Consider the following 20,343-nt stretch of genomic DNA (forward strand, 5'->3'; position numbering starts at 1 on the left):
TCATATGTGGAAGCATCTGGTGAGAGTTGAAGCATCTTAATGGTAAAATGAGGAAAAATAGCGAAAACTTTTTTATCTAAAAGCTCGATTTTATGGGAGATATAAGCTATAAAAGTCCAATCCGGAATACCAAAATAAAGCTCACCGAATTTATTTAAGATACCTCAAAAACTGAGAGCTAGTTTGCGTTCAAACAGATAGACAGACATAGCTAGATCAACTCAGATCATCAACCTGATAATTTCAGTGTACTTATTGGTGGTTCTTTCCCTTCTTCTTTAAAGACTTTAAATTTTGAGTTTGGTGACAAACTTAATATACAGTTTCAATTGCATGAAAGGTATACAAATACATAGAATGAGGAAGAAGCGAAAATTAAAAAGAACAAGTAAGGAAGGCTGTAACCGAACATTACATACAATCGAAATATAAAAGTGGGCGTGGTCCTTAACCAATCTTATCCATCTTTACTAGAAATATTTCCTGCTATAGGGAACATTTGTGTACCCAATTTTTTACAAGAAAATTGTTTGGTCATAAAAGGGGCGGTGCCACGCCAATTTTTTTAAAATGTTCCTATTTACTGTTATAAATCCACTAGGGAAATGAAATACCGTTGATATGAAGCTCTTTTTTGCAAAGATATAGCTTATTTTAATCATCAACGACCCTTCAAAAAATCTTTTATATTTCCCTAATTTTTCTTCCAAGTATTCCTGATAGTAAGGGCAAACTCTCTGCCGAATTTTGTTACGATAGGTTGAACGATTTTTGATTTATGATTAATAATATTTGTAAAATTGATTGTATCACAAGTGGGCGGTGCCACGGCCCTTTTATATTTTTTTTCAAATTTTTTTCAAGAGTCTCAATATGAATCCACGTGTAAAATTTCAACATTCTAGTTGTATTATTTACTAAAATATCACGTTTTTTGTGTTTTCCAAAATGTTATATATATAAGAAAGTGGGTGTGGTTATCATCCAATTTCGCTCATTTTCAATATTAATCTATCATGGGTCCAGATAAGCTCGTGTACCAAATTTGGTGAAGGTATCTTAATATTTACTCAAGTTATCGTGCTAACGGACAGACGGACCGACGGACGGACATGGCTCAATCAAATTTTTTTTCGATACTGATGATTTTGATATATGGAAGTATATATCTATCTAGATTCCTTTATATCTATATAACCAAGCGTTATAAGATCACAATTATAATACCCTGTGTACAAGTACAACTGGGTATAAAAATAGGTAGGTAGTTTGTGTAAAGATGCAAAGTTTCACGTTTTTTTGGTCTGCATGAAATAGCTTTGACCATGAATCACTCATCTTAACAATATATGCCGTACACATAAGTTTTTGATGAAATTTAAAGCTTATAGCCGTTAAAAACGGAACAGAACTGACATTTTATATGGGGTATATACTATATATACCACCGATCTCTGTGATTTTTTCGGACAACAATATATGCTATATATGTAAGGATTCTGGAATTTGGAAGTCTCTAGTTGTTAAAATGGTGAGGAAATTGTGAAAAGTTTCTTACCTGAAAAATCGGTTGTAGGGGACATATGCTATACATACGGCCGAACTCTTCGAATTTTTCAGACAACAATATATGCTATATATGAAAGCATATAGTGAAAATTGAAGGTTCTAGCTGCTAAAATGGGGCAGAAATTACGAAAAGGTTCTTATATGAACAATCGGTTGTATGGGATACATGCAATTTATTCGACCGATTTTATCCATTTTTTAATACAACAATATGTGCAATATACAAAAGCGTATGGTGAAGCTTGAAGCCTCAGTCTGGTAAATTCAGGAAGATATGACAAAAATCCTCTTTTATTTAAACTCGGTTGTATATCTCCCATATATTGTACAATGGTCCAATCCGGACGGTTTCGACAAATGCTTAATCGGTCACCCAAATATACTCGCTCACCAAATTTTATCAATATATCTCAAAAATTGCGGGACTATTTGCATACAAACAGAGAGACAGACATAGTTAAATCAACTCTGCTCTTCATCCTGATCATTGCGGTATACTTATTGATAGGTATATCTATTACCTTTTAAGGACTTACAATTTTGAGATTCGTGACAAATTTATTAAACAATTTCACTTTCATGAAATGCATAAAAGTAATCCGTAAACTGCCTCAAAATTATTTCAAAATAATCTGATGCTGTAGTTATCCTGAAAACTTTCGGCAAACGAACTTTCTTATGAGAATTTTTCAACAAAACTCTTCTATAAATTGAAAAGCTAACTCTGATTAAGGTTTTTTTTTCGCAAATTATATCTTTTTGTGTGAAGCACAGTGAATAGATTGTAACAGCTAGAACGAAATTCTTTCTGAGTATATTTATACTAATAAAAAAAAAAAACATACTTACCAATATTTATAATACATACGTAGATTTAGACATATTTACACGTATGCAGTTCCATATAAACATAGCTGCAGGATGTATGCACAAGTGATGACAAATCTGTTACCGACGGCATATGCAATGCCAACGAAAAAAAACTACAATAATAATAAAAATAACAACTATTACACTTGCAATAATCAACAGAAAAGTGCAACAATAAATTTCTTTTTATAAAAGCCACTTCAATTCCACAGAGGATAATACGCTCCCAGTGTGCAACAAAAAGCTCAATAAGCGATTGGAGTTGAGCACTGCGCTGGTACAAACAAACAAAATAGACACGTATGTATATAAGAGATCACAGTACTGTGCACATTAAGCTGGGTTGATTTATTAACCTATATCGCGCCATCGATTTTTCGATAGGTTTTGGGCTCAGGAAAAAAAGTTTAATTAAACTTACCCAAAAAATAATTTTCGAGCCTGCAAAATTTGAGTTTTTTGAGTTTTTTGACTTTTCTTTTCTTTGATTTTTAAGGTTTTTTTCATGACCTACTTAAAAAAGTTTCATTTGATTTTAAAATTTTCATGTATACCCTGTCCGACTCAAAATTGTCCGCTAAAAACTTTGGCTGTAACAGTTTTTTGAAAAAAAAAAAAAATATTTTTTGTGTTTTGAGGAGTGTTTTGGTGAAAAAATGTATTCATTTTAACAGCTAGCGACATCAATTTTACGACAAGCTTACGTATTGGGCATAGATGGTTGTCTGAAAAAATCGTCAAAATAGGACATCTTTATAATAAAAATCGCATAAAACCGACTGTTCAGGTAAGAGGATTTTCAACATTTTTTTCGAAATCGATTTTTATTATAAATACGTCCGATCTTGAAGATTTTTTCAGACAACCATCTATGCCCAATACGTAAGCTTGTGGTAAAATTTGATGTTGCTAGCTGTTAAAATGAGGCAGAAATGGCGACAATCCTCTTATTGAACAATCGATTGTGTGGGAGGTATATGCTATAGTGGTCCGATCTGGTCGATTCCGATAAATGTCAAATCCCCCATCAAAATATGCCTGCTTACCAAATTTCATCAAGATATCTCAAAAATTGAGGGACTAGTTTGCGTTCAAACAAACGGACAGACGGACGGACAGACAGACATGGCTAAATCAACTTAGCTCGTCTCCTGATCATTTTAGTATACTTATTGGTGGGTCTAACGGAAACATACACATAAAAAATGATTTGGAGCCTTGAAAATTAAAAAAATTGATTTCGACCAAAACAACTCCCAAAACACAAAAAAATTTTTTTTTTTTAAAACTGTTAATGCCAACATTTTTATCGCATAATTTTAAGTGGGATAGGAACTATGAGACAAATTTGTCTTCATCGGCAACACGTTTGCACGTTTCTGAAGAAACCCTTTAAAAAAATGGCGAAAAAATAAATGTTTTCACCAAAACACTCCTCAAAACACAAAAAATATTTTTTTTTTCAAAAAACTGTTATCGCCAAAGTTTTTAGCGAACAATTTTGAGTCGGACTGGGTATACATGAAAATTTTAAAATCAAATGAAAATTTTTTAAGTAGGTCATGAAAAAAACCTTAAAAATCAAAGAAAAAAAGTCAAAAAACTCAAATTTTGCAGGCTCGAAAATTATTTTTTTGGGTATGCTTAGTGGAACTTTTTTCCTGAGCCCAAAACCTATCGAAAAATCGATGGCGCGATATGGGCTAACTTTCGTCCATGCAAATCAATCCAGCTTAGTGCACATACTCTTGCGTATGTATGTATATAAATGCATTTAACGCTATGTACGTATATCACTTACTGCTTCAGGCATAATAATGTGATGTTCAGTTTTTTTTTGGGGCGGTGGGTGTTTTCACAGCTGCATCGCTCTCTCAGATCATTAATTTATTTGTCACATAATTTCGTTAAATTGTAACTGAAATAGCGAACATGCAAAGGGCCATATGAATGGCTGCTATTATGTGTATGTATGTTTGTTTGTTGTTAAAGTAGCACACATTACGACATAGCTTTTGTACAAAGTCAGACACATTTGCATCCTAAATATTCAAGTGCTTTTTGTGAGTGTGTTTCAGTAAGTGTGCATAATTTTGCGGTATACAATTTTTATTCTCACATTTAATTAATTAATTTAAGAGAATGTGTTGAAATTGTAAATTGTAGATAAAGCCATCAACATTCTAGAATAAATAAAATTTATCAAGGAAAAGATATATGTAGCTACTTTATATAACGCTCAATTCTTCTTTCATACTTTCTTTTGATTCATAATGCTTACATCCTGAATCTTGTGATTTAAATATTCGCACGTTATTTGTATGTAAAGTGTGCTCTTTGTGTTATTGGTCATCATCCTGTCGCAAGGATCCTGAGCTAGATAAATAATTGTGCATGTAAATGCAACACTAACAATTTGAGCCAGATAAATTCAGGTAGAAGTCTGGTTCAATTTGGGAACCAGGTAGGTCGGTAGGTTAAATGGCTGCGATCCTGGTCGCCCAAGTAGCTATTTAAAGCCGTTTTGATGCCATATAACTCGTCTAAAACCTATGGAAGGTTACGTTAAATGTATTACAATCAGCCAGAGTTGTTGATAAAATTAAGAATATTCGGGATTTTTATCATAGATAGACCTCTGAGGTCTTCTAGAAACGGGGTTCCAAGGAACCTTAGTCTGACTCTAGCTAGAGACGGACATTTACGCATAAAGTGTTCTACTGTCTCCTTGGCATTTGGATCTTTGCAGCTTCTGCAGTAGTCGTTATACGGAATGCCCATCTTTTCCGCATGCGTACCTACTGCCCAATGACTGCTATCAGTTTGCATATGTTGGCCCTGAATTTGTGGATTTTGATATTGCACAGGTGGTGATGTTATTCCACTTTGTTTGTGCTTTCTTCAAGTAGAAGCTTTGGATATTCCCCTTGGCTACTGCTAAGGGTATGCCTACTTCAACACTGGTTATTTCCTCGTTCATCTCCAATGAGCCCCTGCGTGTCAGCTCGTCGGCCTTCTCGTTACCCTCTATCCCCCTATGATCCGGGACCCAGATAACACATAGTTCTAGATTAAAGTATTAATGAGGGGTTTAAAAGGGAGTAGCCCTTAGTTGTATATGTGAAGGCGTTTTCGAGATATCGACCAAAATGTGGACCAGGGTGACCCAGAACATCATCTGTCGGGTACCGCTACTTTATTTATATATGTAATACCACGAACAGTATTCCTGCCGAGATTCCAAGGGCTTTTGATTTCGCCCTGCAGAAATTGTGTAATTTTCTTCTACTTAATATGGTAGGTGTCACAACCATTTTACAAAGTTTATTCTAAGGTTATATTTTTCGTCAATAAACCAATCCAATTACCATGTTTCATCCTTTTTTATATTTGGTATAGAATCTGGCATTTTTTCATTTTTCGTAATTTTCGATATCGAAAAAGTGGGCGTGGTCATAATCGGATTTCAGCCATTTTTTACACCAAGATAAAATGAGTTCAGATAAGTACGTGAACTAAGCTTAGTAAAGATATGTCGATTTTTGCTCAAGTTATCGTGTTAACGGCCGTGCGGAAGGACAGACGGAGGACTGTGTATAAAAACTGGGCGTGCCTTCAACCGATTTCGCCTATTTTCACAGAAAACAGTTAACGTCATAAAATCTATGCCCCTACCAAATTTCAAAAGGATTGGTAAATATTTGTTCGATTTATGGCATTAAAAGTATTCTAGACGAATTAAATGAAAAACGGCGGAGCCACGCCCATTTTTAAATTTTCTTTTAGTTTTGTATTTTGTTGCACCATATCATTACTGGAGTTGAATGTTGACATAATTTACTTATATACTGTAAAGATATTAAATTTTTTGTTAAAGTGTGCGTGTTCGTAATCCGATTTAACTTATTTTTCCTTAGAACACATATAGTAACAGTAGTAACGTTCCTGCCAAATTGCATTATTATATCTTCAACGACTGTCAAATTACAGCTTGTAAAACTTTGAGATTGCCTTCTTTTAAAAGTTGGCGGTGCCACGCCTATTGTCCAAAATTTTACTAATTTTCTATTCTGTGTCATAAGGTCAGCTCACCTACTAAGTTGCATCGCTTTATCCATCTTTGTTAATGAATTATCGCACTTTTTCCGTTTTTCGAAATTTTCGATATCGAATGAGTGGGCGTGGTTATGGTCCGGTTTCGTTTATTTTAAATAGCGATCTGAGATAGGTGCCCGGGAACCTACATACCAAATTTTATCAAGATACCTGAAAATTTACTCAAGTTATCGTGTTTACGGACGGACGGACGGACGGACGGACATGGCTAAATGAATTTCTTTTTTCGCCCAGATCATTTTGATATAAAGAAGTCTATATTTATCTCGCTTAGTTTATGCCGTTACGGATTACCTTTATGCCAACAAAGTTAATATACTCTGTGAGCTCTGCTTAGCTGAGTATAAAAATGTGCCGATAGCTGTTGAATAGATTTGATATAGCGGGAAGAGTGAAAAAGCCAAAAATAGGGAGCACAAGACCAAATGAGAAATATAAAAAAAAAAAAGAAATGGAAGATGATGAAATAAAGCTTATTCCAATTTAAATAAAATGTATATAAATTTAAATTTTCAGTAAAACATTTTTTTATACAACGAGCTTTGTCATTTGTCTAAATTTTTTCTTTCTTCTGTTCTAATTTCAACAATTTTTTCATTTAAGAAAGAATTTAATATAACACTATTAGATAAAATTATTATTATTATTATTTATTATCGCTAACTCATAATCAAAATTATAGGCTAACGGAAAAAACAGCTATATCAACGCAGGCCATCAGCTGACTGCTGGGTTTAAAAGTTTGTATGTGTATGTGCTTAATTTCTTATGTAAAGTTATAATGCTTTTAAAATAAGTAATTACGTTGCATGTTAACTTAGCTCTTTAGATTTCGAAGTACAGGTGTGATGATTTTAAAAATCTCAAGATTGTGGATATGCTTTGAGGGCTGGGATTTGATAGCAGGGAATTTGGATTTTGGGTTATTATAGCTGTGCGTTGGGCATGGAACATCCTGCAGTTACTTAGGATGTGCTCGACATTAATTAGTGTGGTGCTATTGCAGTAGGGACAAGTTTGAGATAAGTTGTTGTCGAATCTGTGCTGATGTGTTAGTTTGGTGTGACCTAATCTGAGGCGAATGATTTTAGTTAGATCTAGTCTGTGCGGGTTATCTTTGTGGGCGAAGTTAAGGTATGTTTGGATGCATGGTTGTTTAACGGCATGCTTTTATACCAGGCGGTTGTGTTGTGCATTTGTGATCTGTATATTTTAGTGAAGTGCATTTTTATAAAGTTCTTGATGTCGTTGTGATTGTAATTTGCGGTCACAGTTAAAGGTGAGGAGGTAGCTTGGTCGCCAAATTTATTGCCAGGAATTTTAACGTGTCCTGGTATCCAGATAAGTTTCAGTCTAGGATGGAAGTCTATAAGAGTACTTCTGATCATGGAAGCATAGTGGTTATGGTTATTTGTGTTTGAGATAGCGTCGAGTGCTGAGAGTGAGTCGCTACAGACGGCGAAGTGTCCTCGTCTTTGTTTTGCTATGTTAAGGGCTTCTGCTATAGCGATTATTTCAGCTGTGAAAACTGAGGTGTAGTCCGGAAGGAGAGACATTCTTAAGATTTCAGAAGAGGTTGTTAGGCTGTAGGATACGCAACTGCGAGTTTTAGATCCGTCGGTATACAAAAATTTGTTGTTACCGAGTTTGCTTTGTATGTCAAGGAAACTACATCGGTATACTTCGGGGGCGGTGGTTGATTTGTTGAATATACGATGACTGGTATTTATGGATGTAGGATTTAAGAACCATGGCGGGCGTCTTTCTGCAGTAGTGTTTATCGGTGTAAATGGGATTCCTAAAGATTGGGCTATATTAACAGTTTTATATAGTGCTGATTGTATTTTAGGAGCTCGTTTGGCTTTATTGAGACGTTTGGTAATAGCAGAAATAGGACTATTTCTGTTATTTAGTATTTGCTTACTTAATTTTAAGGTCATTGCCTACATTTATAAGTGTCGACGGGTTGGCATTGAATTTGTTGATAGCCAGACATTTTATTATGTTGAGTCTTTTTGATAGTGACGCTTGCAGATTTTCTATGTGATTTAACCAAATGTATCGATTGTTGACGAGTACACCTAAAACTTTTAGGCTGTTACTGGTGTTAAAGTTAAAGTTATTGGCTATTAGTGTGCAAGTACAGTTTTTCTTCCGGCATATGTGGAGATGTTTGCACTTTTCTGTAGATAGAACTGCACCTGAGTAATTACACCAATTTCGAATGTCGCTAATTATATCATCAAGATTCACGACTATGTTTTTGTTTTTGTTTAATTTGCGTATTATTTGGAAATCATCTGCATATGCACAGAACTATACTTCTTTGTGAAGCGTGATAACGTCGCATAATTTGTTGTAAGCTATTAGAAACAGTACGACTGAGAGGGGGGAGCCTTGTGGTATACCGTTATATAGGGGGCGCCTGTCTGAATATTGGTTGTTCACTTTGACTATTATTTTTCTATTTTCCATGTAGTGTATAATATAGTTGATGATTTTGTAGATAAAATAATTAGTTTTAGGCCTTGAGCTCAATCTGAACCCGCGATCTTACATTTTTTTCTTCCTGAAAAAAATTAAAATTTTCTAATATAAATGAAATTTTCTTCATTAGTAAAAGAAAAAACATTAACCAAAAAGGGAAAAAAGATCTGTAGCAAAAAACTAATCCGATTTTCTTTTTCTTGAGCAAACTTTTTTGAGTGCTTGTAGCATTGCATCTGTTTATTTCTTGATAAGTATGCGTAGCCGTATAACTGATTTTTTCTCAGCTATAATACCATAATGCCTTTGCCGTTCTGCTTATTATTAATTTGAAAATTCCGTTATTCAATATTAAAACTATGTCCAACTATCTGCTATATCTTACCCTGTTTTCATCTTATTTTCTCTGTTGTACCACATCGCTGCCATAACTTTCAATAATTTCATCAATTCCATTTTCTGATAACATTTACCAACCCCACACTGAATATTCACTCTCCGAGCCCAACACTTAGTGCAAGTAATCGGAAATTCATTTCTGTTACAATATTTTGGGACTATTTTCGTGAATTATGAACTATTTCGCGTGTATGTCGGAATAATTACGACGCTGTTTCTGCAATAGTTTCACTCTATTTCGGGCCGATTTGGAATCATTTCAGGATTGTTTCGCGTTTGTGGAGGATTAGTTTCCAGATTGTATTCGGAATAATTTTCCGAAGTTTTCGGAGCATCGTATTAGAATTATTTCTGAATTATACCGAGATTATTAAGAGAATATCTCTACAAAAATTTGGAAATATTTTTGCATCACAGTTTCGATACCTTATTGGTGACCTTTTTTGAACTACTGCGCGTCGGAATTATTTCGGACTAATTTTTAGAATATTTCGGTAACATTTTTAAATAAATTTTAACCGGACTGTTTTCTTGTTCATTGCGCAACTGCTTCAGGTTTGTGTTGTAATTATCCCGAGACTGTTTTTGCACTTCAGATACCATATCGATATCTTCCGGATTATTTCGTGATCATTTAAAGGTTACTGTCGAATCAATTTAAAGTTGCTTTTGGTCGGCTTCGGCATGGCCTCGTTTATATTTTATTTATTTATTTATCTTGATGATCTATCTCTGGATTATTGTGGCATGATTTACAAGATAATTCCAGGAATTCTGAGGCCAGTTTTAAATTATTGGGGGTTGTCTTATTAATTTCCATATCTATAATGCTTCTTGCCGCTGTGATAGCGGAATAGTTGGAAAAGCGAGACCAAACGTTTGCCAACAAGTGGTGGTTAGCAGCCCTGAAAATGTATCTACATAACACCTATGCCAATTGTCTTAAAATTTCTTTCTTCTTTATTCTAAATGTTAAAAAAATCCAGTAAAGAAATAATACGACATAGCCATAATAATAACAAGGCCCTTTAAAACAACAACAAAGTTTATAGTTAATATATTGATCATTGAAACATTGTTGTAAGATTTTTGTGACTTATCGAGCTCAGTAAGATCGGATGTGATTTCAAAAAAGAAGCATATACATTTCACCCATCTAATAGTATTTTGTTACTCAATAAAATTGAAGTTTTATTTAATATCTGCAAATAAAAATCCGATCTTAATTACATGCATTCGGCTTGTTTTTGCAATATTTTCTTTTATTCTGAAATCTATGATTCTAGTAAAACGAATTCAAGAGTTTGTAAAGTACTGAGTACTATATGCAATCCAATTGAATTTGTTACAAATTAAGCTTGTAAATTTAAGCAATGTTGCAATGATGGCCACAACATTTTCACTAGATGCAAGCAAAAACACAAACATGCATACGTATATAAATTGAAACCGAAATTGCCTACAAGTACACAAAACTAACCAAATTGAACCAAACGGAAATATTACACTTTGGGCTGAGCTGAAAAGATTCCGCTTCAACACCCAACAACATTTTCGGAATATATTTGAATTTTATCTAACTGCACATACGTTGCATGTCTTGCATATTGATATCTTCAACATACAACAGCAGCATGCACACACACACATACATACAACATGAGAATAAGTTGCATGAATGCTCTGCGAAATACTTGCTTTTTTGTTTTTATACACAGCTGAGCAGAGCTCACAGAGTTCGGCTAACGGTAATCCGTAACGGCATAAACTAATCGAGATAGATATAGACTTCTATATATCAAAATGATATGGGCGAAAAAAGAAATTCATTTAGCCATGTCCGTCCGTCCGTCCGTCCGTTCGTAAACATGATAACTTGAGTAAATTTAGAGGTATCTTGATGAAATTTGGTACGTACGTTCCTGGGAACTCATCTGAGATCGATATTTAAAATGGACGAAATCGGACTATAACCACACCCACTTTTTCGATATCGAAAATTTCGAAAAACTGAAAAACTGCGATAATTCATTACCAGGGATGGATAAAGCGTTGAAACTTGGTAGGTGACCTTATGACACCGAATAAAGAATTAGTAAAATTTTAGACAATGGGCGTGACACCGCCCGCTTTTAAAATAAGGTAGGTTAAAAGTTTTGCAAGCTGTAATTTGGCAGTTGTTGAGGATATCATGATGAAATTTGGCAGGAGCGTCACTCCTATTACTATATGTATGCTAAATAAAAATTTGCAAAATCGGATAACGAACACGCCCACTTTTTCGATATAGAAAATTACGAAAAATCGAAATCAAACGCCCTTGGAATGTTGGAAGGAATACTGTTCCTGGTATTACATGTATAAATAAATTAGCGGTACCAGTCAGATGATGTTCTGGGTCGCCCTGGTCCACATTTTGGTGGATATCTCGAAAACGCCTTCACATATACAACTAAGGGTCACTCCCTTTTAGATCCCTCATTAATACCTTTAATTTTATACCCATATCGTACAAAAACATTTTAGAGTCACCCCTGATCCACCTTTATGGATATATCTCTAAAAGGCGTCCACCTATAGAGATAAGGCCCGCTCCCTTTTAAAATACTCATTAACACCTTTCATTCGACACCCATATCGTACAAACACATTCTAGAGTCACCCCTGGCCCAGGTTTATGGCGATTTCTCGAAAAAACGTCCACCTATAGAACTATGGCCCACTCCATTTTAAAATACTCATTAACACCTTTCATTTGATACACATGTACAAACACATGCTATGGTTACCCTAGGTTTATTTTCCCTTATTTTGTCTCCAAAGCTCTCAGCTGAGTATGTAATGTTCGGTTACACTCGACCTTAGCCTTCCTTATTTGTTGTATAGAATTTTTATGAATGTGTGTGTATTACCATACAAATGCAACTCATTGTTGGAATGTTGCGCATTCCTGCTACACCTAGAACAATTTCGCATATTTTTGCGTGTTTGTTTTTGTCTTTGGTTTAAATTTACTTTTACCCAAATTTCTGAGTTCTTGTTATATTTTGTTTTTGCGAATTTGCTTTTGTTGTAATGTAGCTGAACTAAAATGGATCTTCTTATTGAGAATTGTTGCAGTTCCATAAACTAGCATAGTTACCCATATGTCTACATTTTTAGTAAAGTTTTCGTTTGTATGTCTGTGCGTGTGTGTGTGTTTGCACTTAAGAACCAATAAATAAACTTCTGTTGTATCGTGTGCGGAAAATACGTTCTATGCATACTTAGTGTATTTTTTGTAAGATTGGCAATCAGTATGGTAAAAACGACTACAAAATATATAATTTGTTGTTGTTGTGGTTGAATGCAAGCCATCCGATGTTATGGTTTCTATACACTTACTTCGAAATATTTGGATAGGTTGAACTAGCAAGTCCGTAAGCATATAGACTGATGTTTAAGAAGATAATAACATTCATATTTTATTCTAAGAATTCCTATAAAATTTAGACTTGAGTGGAAACTACAAGCATACTTAACTAGAATTAAACTTGAAAATATACGTTTAAACTTACATATATTAGTGTTTAATTGCTTTTATTCCGTAAAAATTAACATTATGTTTTTTTTTAATTTCAGATTACTAACGATAAAGTAATGGTAAGTTTAAACTTTGAAACAACAAGTAAGAAAGTCTAAGTTCGGCTGCAACCGAAAATTAAATACCCAGCTCTGCATTTGAAGCGCTGCTGTTGTTTGCTTTTTGTGTTTAAGGCCCGGTTTTTTTTGGGTTAAGCTAAGCTTAAACTAAGTTTGCTTAAACTCTAGTAAAACTTAAACTCCAGTTAAAAAACTGAGCAGTTCTTCAGTCACAGTTTAAAGCCGCCTTTTGGCAAAGCTTTTTTGTACGGCACCATTCATTTTTTATTATCTAGATACGACAGGAACTGGATTTTCTTTACCCAACAAACATTTAAAAGATATTTCTCCAGCGAATATATATTTAGTTCGGGAGGTGATATCCAACATCATTATCTACTTATTCTTAAACCAGAGTTCTCAAGTTGATATCCAACTTAATTCTCCAAGTAGTATCCAACCTTTTAGAAACTTTTTAAAATTTATAGTTCTCGAGTTGTACTCCAACGTCATTAGCATTTTCAAATTATTATCCAACCTTTGAGAGATTTTAAGAAATTAACAGTTCTCAAATGAATATTCAACACGTTTCTGCAGTTGATATCCAAATCAGATATTTAGTTGAGGTGAAGTTGAAAAAAAATCTCCACAACACCTGATTGATAGCAGTAATGAAACGTAATTTATCAAATATAAATCATATACATTTTATTTTACTTTCGTGAAAATACTGTAGTATAGGAATCTTACACTTGAGTACAGTTAAAGAACCACAAGTTTGGAACTACATATAATTTTTTAACTTAAGTAATAGCATTTTCGCTTTATAAAAAATTCCCTCTTTGCTGAGTTCACTATGATTCTTAAGTTGAGCCACTGTTTCGTAACAACTCTTGAGATTTTAGAGGTATGCTAGTTATCAACATGAGCTCTAATGGTACTCAAGCCCATGGCTAAAAAGTTTTCTAGATGGAACTGGATCGAGATATTCAGAAATATAAATCTGGCGGCCGATATTTGAGTAACTTCCCGTAGAGCTAGATTCTTGAAACCAAGGACACACTTCAAAACCTCATGACAATGCAACATCAGGGAAAAAGTTTTCGCATGGTAGTCCAGGGATCATACTTCTTCCGAGCTTGAAAAGAAACTTCATGACAAACGCAGAGCGAAACTTTGAGATATATTAGATTGGAATATTAGTATAAAAGATTTTTTTAAATCCGACATTCAGTATGACATTTAAAGGAATTTAAATGTCCATTTAGTAACTAATCTTTAAACTATAAGCACGAAACCTTATACATAGTTCAGGTAACCTTAATAATGCAACAAAAGGATTTAATAACAAGTAAGGAAGGCTAAGTTCGGGTGTAACCGAACATTACATACTCAGTTGAGAGCTGTGGAGACAAAGTAAGGGAAAATCGCCATGTTGTAAAAAGAACCTATGGTAACCCTCGAATGTGTTTGTATGACATGTGTATCAAATGGAAGGTATTAAAAAGTATTTTAAGAGGAAGTGGACCATAGTTCTATAGATGGACGCCATTTAGGGATATCGCCATAAAGGTGGACCAGGCCTGACTCTAGAATTTGTTTGTGCGATATGGTTATCAAATGAAATGTGTTAATGATAATTTTAAAAGGGAGTCGGCCTAAGTTCTATAGGTGGACGCCTTTTCAAGATAGCGCCATAAAGGTGGACCAGGGGTGACTCTAGAATTTATTTTGTACGATATGGATATCAAATGAAAGGTGTTAATGAGTATTTTAAGAGGGCGTGGGCCTTAGTTCTATATGTGGACGTCTTTTCGAGATATCGTCATAAAGGTGGACCAGGGGTGACTCTAGAATTTGTTTGTACTATATGGGTATCAAATGAAAGGGAGTGGGCCTTAGTTCAATAGGTGGACGCCTTTTCGGAATATCATTATAAAAGTGGACCAGGGTTGACTTTAGAATGCGTTTGTACAATATGGGTATCAAACGAAAGGTGTTAATAAGTGTTTTAAAAAGGAGTGGGCCTTAGTTCTATATGTGGACGCCTTTTCGAGATATCGCTATAAACGTGGACCAGAGGTGACTCTAGAATTTGTTTGTACGATATGGGTATCAAATGAAAGGTGTTAATAAGGGTTTTGAAAGGGGGTGGCCCTTAGTTGTATATGTGAAGGCGTTTTCGAGATATCGACCAAAATGTGGACCAGGGTGACCCAGAACATCATCTGTTGGGTAGCGCTAATTTATTTATATTTGTAATACCACGAACAGTAATCCTGCCAAGATTCTAAGGGCTTTTGATTTCGCCCTGCATAACTTTTTCATTTTCTTCTACTTAATATGGTAAGTGTCACACCCATTTTACAAAGTTTTTTCTAGAGTTATATTTTGCGTCAATAGGCCAATCCAATTACCGTGTTTTATCTCTTTTTTAAAATTATGGCTTTTTTCATTTTTCGTAATCTTAGATGTCCAAAAAGTTGGCGTGGTCCATTTCCATTTCAACCATTTTTATACCAAGATAAAGTGAGTTCAGATAAGTACGTGAACTAAGTTTAGTAAAGATATATCGATTTTTGCTCAAGTTATCGTATTAACAGCCAAGCGGAAGGACAGACGGTCGACTGTGTATAAAAACTGGGCGCGGCTTTAACCGATTTCGCCCATTTTCACAGAAAACAGTTATCGTCATAGAATCTATGCCCCTACCAAATTTCACAAGGATTGGTAAATTTTTATTCGACTTGTGGCATTAAAAGTATTGTAGGCAAATTAAATGAAAAGGGGCGGAGCCACGTCCATTTTGAAATGTGTTCGTTCTCCGATTTTGCTAATTTTTCCTTAGCACACATACAGTAATAGGAGTAATGTTCCTGCCAAATTTTGCTTGCATAACTTTTAAATTACCTTCTTTTAAAAGTGGGCGGTGCCACGCCGATTGTCCAAAATTTTACTAATTTTCTATTCTGCGTCATAAGTTCACCTACCAAGTTTCATCGCTTTATCCTTGGTGATGGATTATCCCAGTTATTCTGTTTTTCGAAATTTCGAATATCGAAAAATTGGGCGTGTTTATAGTCCGATTTCGTTCATATTAAACAGCGATCTGAGGTGAGCGCCCAGAAATCTACGTACCAAATTTCATCAATATGGCTCAAAATTTACTCAAGTTATCGTGTTTTCGGACGGACGCACGCACGGACGGACGAGTCGAAATGAATTTCTTTTTTCGCCCAGATCATTTTGATATATAGAAGTCTATATCTATCTCGATTAGTTTATGCCGTTACGGATTATCGTTATGCGAACAAAGTTAATATACTCTCTGAGCTCTGCTCAGCGAGTATAAAAATGTGTAAGTACTTCTTTTATATAAATGGAACAAAATATAAAGGTGGAGTGCAACAAATAAAATTTCGATATTATTTTTATATTATATGATGTTAAAATTTGAATACTAAAGTTCAAAAAGATTATATAGTTATTTAAAGCATTTTCCTTTCTTTTTGTCCATTTATATAAAGGAAGTACTTAAAACATTTTTGTTTTTCTTTTATTGCTTACTTATATCAATTGTTCTAAAACTTAAAAAAAGGTAGACTGAAACCTATCAAATAGAATCTAAGCTATGATACATACGTACATAATCGCCATCAGCGATATCTTATTGTTTTAGCTTTTAAGTTACATACGTTCCGCAAATTTTTATAATACTCGTTAGTAAAAATGATTTATAAACTTAAAACTTGCTGCTTTCAATAGACGACACCCAAAAATGCATTTATGTATGTAAAGGCAACCATTTGACGCATCTGATGTGCATATACAACTTACACGCATGTACAACGCAACGCACACACACATAAAACAAATTAATTGTCGTTATCTTTACAACGAAACTCCCTGAACCAAATAAATTCCTTAACTTGCTGTCATTTGTATTAAATTTATTTGACACAAACAAAAAGCATAAGGTCCCATACACAAATAGCAAGGGGACACATATGCTGATACCATTGAATTGGTAAGGGTGTGTAGAATCATATATAAAAAAAAACACAAATAAAGATAGAACAAAATTTTTTCACGCTCGTAACTTTTCGATCATTCTGTGGAAACAAATAAAAGTTTTAGATGAAATGCGTGGCGTATACATAAATATATAAATACAAATGTATGCAGGATAATATAAATTTTGGAGTAGTGTATTGTCCAAACTATGCTAAACACTGACGTTTCATCAATCACTACGGATAATTCGCACATTAATCAAACTCAATGGACAGAGTGTTTGGCATTTGGATAGTTAGTCAACCTACAGCAAATAAACGTACATGAGATATGTGTGAAAAAGACAATGGACAGAATATACGTATGAGGATTTATCACTCTTACAGCTTATGTAGCAAAATATTTTATATATGTTAATATATCCACATATTCTACACAACTTAAAAGTCGTGCGTGCTTTGTATAAAGCAGAATAGAGAACAAAAGGTATATGAGTGAATAAGTGCCCATATCTAACTATAACTATCAACAACTACATAGCAACAAATATGTTCCCTCCCCCGGTTTGAACAAACAATGCATAAGCATATTGTAACGAATATTAGCAGCACTAAGGGATACTATCATCTCTAAGCCGATGCTAAGCAGTGACTTGTATGCACATCAATAATTCAATCATTACGTCTACACATATGTACGTACAAGCAGCGGAGAAGCAACACACAAACACATGCATAAATCTGAGATGCTCCCGAAAGTATGCAATGGTTGTGCAAGTGTCGCTCACACACACAAGCGCATGGGGTTTGAGAGAAGCTATAAAATCATGCATCTGTAGTTACAGCTAAGTAATTTTATAGCTGATAACTAACTAGTAAGTTCTGGAATTAGAAAAGCATAGAAATATGCAACAAGGAAATCAGATAGTATAAAAGGCAGCAACAGTAGGGGCACGACAATCAGTTTGATTTAAGATGCTATCTGGCGAGAAATAGTAGTGTTATTGAGAAGTACTTTAATAAAGGCCATTTTGCATTATTGAATAGTGGAGTTATTTATTCAACAGTTTAGTTATTCGAACATTAGCAAAGTAAACGCATTGTTTTTTCTTTAAATAATATACATATGCCTCTAAGAAAAACGAACGCAATTCAAATTAAGAAAAATGGAACTGTGTCATGTAATCGCAGAACATTTGTTATAATTATATTCCATAGATCACACACCGAGATCAAAATATAGTTCAACTCAAAACATCGCAATATTCAGGAAATTCGAAAAATTGTTTGCCAATATAACAGATATTTTTTTTATGACTTTCCTCCTCCAGTTCGGTACGTTTTGAATTGTAGGCCATCGTCGTACGCATAATATCGAAATTTTGGATTTTCAAGTTAGATCCTTATGCATCTTTGTAGGTATGTGATATTTCTTCAAACGTCTAACATTACTTAGCCAAATTTGTCTGGATAACAATTGCGAAAGCCACATTTATGCTTTAATTACATTACTAATTTGTTTAAAAATTTTACGTTCTAAGTCGACCCTTAACTTTTGCCGTTCTCAGAAAGAAGTGTGAGTATCAACTTTGAAGCTGAATGTGGCTATGTAGATTACTCAATAAGAATAATTATAGAAAATCCCATTTTGTTAATATATGAATATGAATATGCTCAGAATCTAACAGAAGTTTGAGGTGAACATAAGTGGATGGTTTGCGCAAGGGTTGTCAAATGGCATACGAGGCAACAGTCGTGTACACCGATGTTTCCAAAGTAGTGGAAGGAGCAGGGTCTGCGGTATAGAGTGCTTCCCTTGGCTTTAAATTTTCATCGGGTTCCGAAGTGTGTATTTCAATTTTCAAGAATCTAGCTATCTATGAATTTACTCAAAAATGTATTGTTAAGTTCTCCAATTTTGTACGGAAATTTGCGGAAAAACATTAAGCGAAATTTTTATAAAGGACGTAATAAAATAATAAAAAAAAATGTTTAATTTAAACGGTTTTATTGAAGACAATACTTATATTAAGTAATAATACTAAAAGTTAGAATATAATTAGATAAATCAAATTTCTATTGATAGTCAACCGCTCATATCTTTGCAAATGATATGTAAGACCAACTGAACTTTAATGAGGTGCTGCTACGGGTCGCGTTTTTAGAAATTTTACGCGAAATTTTATTTGTATGATCAACGGCCAAGAAAGATAAAGAGTGTGATGACTTGTACTTAGGATTTGTGTAATTATTTTCTAGCTTTTAGTATTATTATTATTTAATGTAAATATGGTTTTTAATAAAACCATTTAACAAATTTTTTTTATTATTATTCCTTTTTTTTCAAGTTTTTATTGTTTTTTAATTGCCTTTATTTCTGTTGTTGTTGCTGTAGCGATAAGGACAGTCCCCGAAGGTCTTGGGGAGTGTTATCGATGTTGGTGGCCTTTGCCGGTTGCAGATCCGGTAAGTTCTGGTAGCAAATCCGACCATCTCGGGAACGATTTGGTATAAACACATGCGACCTTCTAGGCCATACCGCCCTCCCATCCCTAGATCAATGACGATTTCGGGGTCGCCAGAGCCTCGGCTGTTAATGAAACAGAATTCGCCACGGATAGGTAAGGTTGACAATTGGGCTGCAGGGGATTTAGTTATGCTGGCAGCCCCTTGAAAGGGTTGCGCTACATAACCCCTTGAATCTACTTGATATTTTAGTCGCCTCTTACGACCGAAATACCTACCGCGGGTATATTCTAAGCGCTCTAACCCGCTGGGAGGCCTATTATTTCTCATTCTATTTAGTTCATTTAGTGCCCCATTATTACTTGAACTCTTTCCTGACAACTTATGTAATATTTGTTCCACATATGAGCCAAACGGGCAAAAAATACGATTTTTGAAATATATCGATCGATGCGCTATGCAGAGTTTTTTCTTTTTATTGCATTTTCATCGGGTTCTGAACTATATTCCAAGTTTCAAGCTTGCAGCTTATCGGGAAGTCACTTAAATTTCAATTACAAAATTCGTAAATAACGCCCGCTACACAGAGTGAAGCTAAATAAAACCGTTTAAAAAAGATCTTCAGCGTTGTAATCTTGCATTCGAAACCAATCTGGACTGTTCTGATAAGATCTTTTTAGAATTTATCCTTGTTTCGATTTATGTACATTCCTTAAGTATTTCTCTTGATGATGGTGCGGATTTGTGTCATTCCTTTAGTTACGCATATTGAGCTACGAAGAGAGTTATGCGTAACTGCTGC

General features: G+C 34.4%; 1 long non-coding RNA gene across 1 annotated transcript in view; it reads left to right on the top strand.

The window, feature by feature from the left end:
- The window catches only part of LOC137251672 (uncharacterized), a 313,405-nt gene extending 300,322 nt beyond the window's left edge, over positions 1-13,083 (top strand). Inside the window, exon 5 of the long non-coding RNA XR_010953311.1 lies at positions 13,063-13,083. This is a non-coding gene — a long non-coding RNA (uncharacterized lncRNA). The remainder of the gene's footprint in view (positions 1-13,062) is intronic.
- The last annotated feature ends 7,260 nt before the right edge of the window (positions 13,084-20,343 follow it).

The sequence above is a fragment of the Eurosta solidaginis genome, chromosome 5 (assembly GCF_040869045.1).
Source record: "Eurosta solidaginis isolate ZX-2024a chromosome 5, ASM4086904v1, whole genome shotgun sequence".
Lineage (NCBI taxonomy): Eukaryota > Metazoa > Arthropoda > Insecta > Diptera > Tephritidae > Eurosta > Eurosta solidaginis.